The 4,317-nt window shown below is 40.4% G+C and overlaps 1 protein-coding gene across 1 annotated transcript in view; it reads left to right on the forward strand.

The window, feature by feature from the left end:
- Positions 1–4,317, forward strand: part of CUNH3orf52 (chromosome unknown C3orf52 homolog) — a 30,987-nt gene that overhangs the window by 10,137 nt on the left and 16,533 nt on the right. The gene's annotated exons all lie outside the window — the stretch shown is intronic.

Here is a 4,317-nt window from a genome sequence, read left to right on the forward strand (position 1 = left end):
TATTTTATTTTATTTTATTTTATTTTATTTATTTTATTTTTTTTGAGGGGAGACAAATATTTTAAATGTTACAAAAACCAAACTGTGACAAGTAGGTGGATGCTTAGAAATATAATTTAAAGGTGATCAGATTTAACACTCTAGGGACCCTTATGTGATATCGCCCAGCACTTTGAATTTCTGCCTGCCCCCTTTGCTCTCTAACACACGTTTTTCTGTGAGTAAGGACGCTGTGATACCAAGATGTAAGCAGGGACTTCCCAAGTGATGCTGTATTGAATGGATTTGTTTTGCTTGGGTGTTGGGAAAAAGAGCTACGTTTAATGATATCACATGGTCTTGGTAGACAGACGGGTTGCATAAGACAGTGCTTTCGGTTGTCGGGTGACTCATGGGAAGATCCTAGAGAGACAGCATTAGCAAGCTATGAGCTACCGAGGTCCTTAGGGCAGGAACATAATAGCAACTTTGTAGGCCCAGTACCTTGAAATTTCTTTGCATTTTCACCTGTTTCTCTTTAAAAGTCTCATATGTTTCTATGCATTCCCAAGACTGACTCCTTCACCTGTGTTGTCTACAGTGCCCTTGCCAGCTTTTTCTCACTGTAGACCTTCAGATAGCTACATGTCTCTCTAAGCATCCTCAGGCTTTTCTCAACTTGGACCTCTTCAAATGTTCTATGTCATCTCTTCTTCAAAGCAATCTCCTTTAGACTCTTGCTACTTCATTTAGGTACTTTTCTTTCTCTTCTTTCATCAGCAGACTTCTAGAAAGAGAGGTATGCACCCGGATCTTGCCTCCTGGTGACTCCTAAACTACTTGTATCCATAGGTTCCAAATGGGTCTTCCCAGGGTCACCAGCAATTGCCTAATCATGAAACCCAACAAATGGCCTTTCTCCCATCCCCTGCCCTATTTGCAGCCTTCAGCTCTGGTAACTGTGTTGTACTCTTCTGGATCTACAGACCTCCTGGACTTTAGGTCTCCTGCTATTTCTACCTTCAGCCTCCACATTGTAGTGCATGAGACTTGTCTTCAGCCTTCTTACTTTTCATATTCTTCCTTCTTTCCCTTTTGCTCATTTGCTCCTCAGTCAGCATTCATCCTCTCATATCCCACAGTTTCCCTGAGTTTTAGTCATACCATTTGCTGGAGATCTTTACCTGGAAATGCCTATCATTGCCTCAAGCATTATCCATGTGAAACTACTATTCATGTGTATCCCATTCCCTGTTAGTTCACCTAAAGTATAAAGTATAAAGTAAACTATAAAGTAGTTTTATGGTGAATCATGAGACCGGAATTATTTTAGCTCTGCCACCATCCAGTTATGTAACTTTAGGCAAATTCTTCAACTTGGCCTCGGTTTCCACATTGGTAAAATATAAATGATTTCTGAATCCGAGTCTATAAATGTACCTTGACACTACTACTGACAGGCTCAATTGACCTGAACAAATTATGCCTTTTCTCTAAGCCTCGATGCCTTTATTTTAAAATGAAAACATTAATATTTATCTCATAGGATTGACTTTAGGATTATCTGAAGAAATAGTTACAAGTGCATAGCAGAGTGTCTGTACGTGATGCTTAATATAGTAGGTAGTATTCTTCCTGTTATCCAGACTTGAGATTTTGGAACATTTTTTATTTCTTCTTCTCTCCCATATCTAGGTAATAACCAAGTTTTATCCATCATTTCTCTTTTTCTTTGATTTTTTTTATAACAGTTTATTTGAGCCAAACCGATGATATGTGTTGGGGATCAAGATCTCAAATGCTCCTCAACCATTTCTTGATTAGCAACTTTCATCATTGACTACCCAGTTACTGAAAGACACTGTGCTGGATACTTTATACATATTAGTTCTCATCTTTGCCATCACCTACAATGTAGGCATTGATATACCTGTTGAGGAAACAGTCACAGGACACACAGGGATTTAAGTGATGCTCAAGTCCCATGGCCAATAAATAGCTGAGCTGGGATTCAAACTAAGTCTGGCTTCTTTTAAAGCCAGCTTTGTTCCCACTGTCCTGGGCTTTCCTCTCCCTTCCTTCCTCTTGTCAATCAAAATCTGTCTCTCTCAATCTTGTACCTACTGGCTTCCGTGCCTCCAGTCTCTCCTGGTTCCCTTTCATCCCATCTATCACCACCAAATTGACCTCCACCTCTTCCATTACCTCCTGCAGACATCTGACACTTAAGGTCTCTTCTACAGCCTCATTTCTTATATTCCAGCCAAAGATCTGATTTTGTGTACCTACAATGGACTTTTCCCATTTTAAACTTTTTTTTTTTTTTAACACATCTTCTACATGGAATGTGCTGCCCTGATTAAGTCTCATTAATGACATAAAATCTCTGCTTACTAGGTAAACATCTTGCTGTTATTTTAACAAATACCAGGTTGTTAAAATCTGTCCTAAGATCAGATTCATTATTCAAGGATGCAAGTTAAGCATATGTTTTCAGAACTATTTTTGGAGACCCTCTTTTCTAACTTGGCATCTCTTCTCAGAGCCCTTGAGTTCAGCAGTCATGTGAAACCCATATACATTCTCTGGTACCCCCTTTTCCTTTCCAAAACAGTGATTCTAACTTTGAAAATGTACATGGTGCATGCAGAGCTCAAAGATATCCATTGCAACATTATTTATAACAATGGAAAGCTGAAAACACTAAAAGATTTAAGAAAATAGGCAAGCCAGTTGTGAACATTATGCAGCCATTCAAATAATCTTTGCAAGGAATTTCAAACACATGGAGAATGGCTTTTCATATATTAACAACAACAAAAGAATCAAGAGAAACAATCAATGACAGCAACAAACAACAAAAGCAGGATACAAATTACCTTCACATTAAGACCTCAACTATATAATATATGTGGGGAAAAAACCTTTTCATTAAAGAATTATTAGTATCTTGCTTTGCTACAATTTCCTATTTTTTTTTTTAGTTTTTTTTATGAGGGCATGACCTTTATTTTGAGTCAAAATAATGCAATAACTTACAACAAATAAAGATGCTGGGAAATTCCCTGTATTTGGGGTCCACAAGATCACACCTAGATTCCGTGGTTTGTGGGAGGATTCACAAGACTCAGCCTATAGCTGTAGAGATGACTATGATTTATTATAGCAAAAGGATCTGAAGTGAATCTGGAGGAAACGAGGTGTAAGTTTCCAAGAGTGCTTTCCCGGTGCAGTCCCACAGGACACACTTAACACCTCTTGCAATGAGTTGTGACAACAGTGTGTGCAATGTGGTCCACCAGGGTTTTATTGGGGTTGGTCACATAGGCAGCCTCTGCCTGGCATGTACTAAAATTCCAGACTCCCAGAAGAAAAACAGGTGTTCAGCATAAGCCATACTGTTTGTACAAACAGTTGAGGTGCAGTGAGCCACTCTTATCAGATAATGGCGGGAACCCTCCCATAACCCAAGTTCTAGGGGCCAGTGAGAGGTCAGCCTTGAGCAGAACTATCTAAGCTGTCAGTCTCAGGCCTGCTCTGTTAACCCTTCCGTGTACATTCCCTTACTCCTTATACCCCAAATTTCCATACTTTGCCAGCGACTAAGTACCAAGATTCTTACTTCTTTTCACCTGCTCTTCCCTCATAAACTCTAAATTGATTCCACTATGGCCTTTTCAAAGTCCAGTAAAAGAGGCAGTATATGTTATGTTTGAAGCATGGGATTTGAGAGGAAAATCTACAGCAACCAAACATCTGGTTCTACCCGCCCACACCTTTTTCAGGGCCAGAGAAGTGGTCTTTGTGTGGGCCCAGCCGGTGAGGCCTAGGCAGAACTAGGAGTATAATTAGTACTATGAGTGCCAGCTTCTAGCTCTTGGCTCCTGACTTTGTGTATTTTTCCTTTAGCTCTAATTGCATAAAAATCAGTTAGCTCACAGTCATTAGAGCACAAGCAACCACACAGAACTCATTGTTTTAGGAATGTAGGTCTCACGTACCCTGGGGCTCTGAGTGCAGTTTGGTTTCTTTTCTGCAAACAGAGTGTGTCAACATTCCTTTTCTGTGGGACACTCTAGAGTGGTGACTTCATGTCCACCCTCCATCTCCCTGGGATATTTCAAGACATGGGCTCATGCTTTCATATTCTAGGCACCACTCTGTTCTGGTCAATGATGCCACTTCCTTATGTGCACAGAACCGAAGGTGATTCTTTGCTCTCACTCCCTATCCCCCGTCACCCATGTTCACCACACCTCCCCTCATCCTGGCTGTCCCCAGCACCTGCCTTGACACCTGTGTACATAGCTAAGCTGCAGGTTCAGTTTAACAAATTCT

The sequence above is a fragment of the Pteropus alecto genome, unplaced genomic scaffold (assembly GCF_000325575.1).
Source record: "Pteropus alecto unplaced genomic scaffold, ASM32557v1 scaffold270, whole genome shotgun sequence".
Classification (NCBI taxonomy): Eukaryota; Metazoa; Chordata; class Mammalia; order Chiroptera; family Pteropodidae; genus Pteropus; species Pteropus alecto.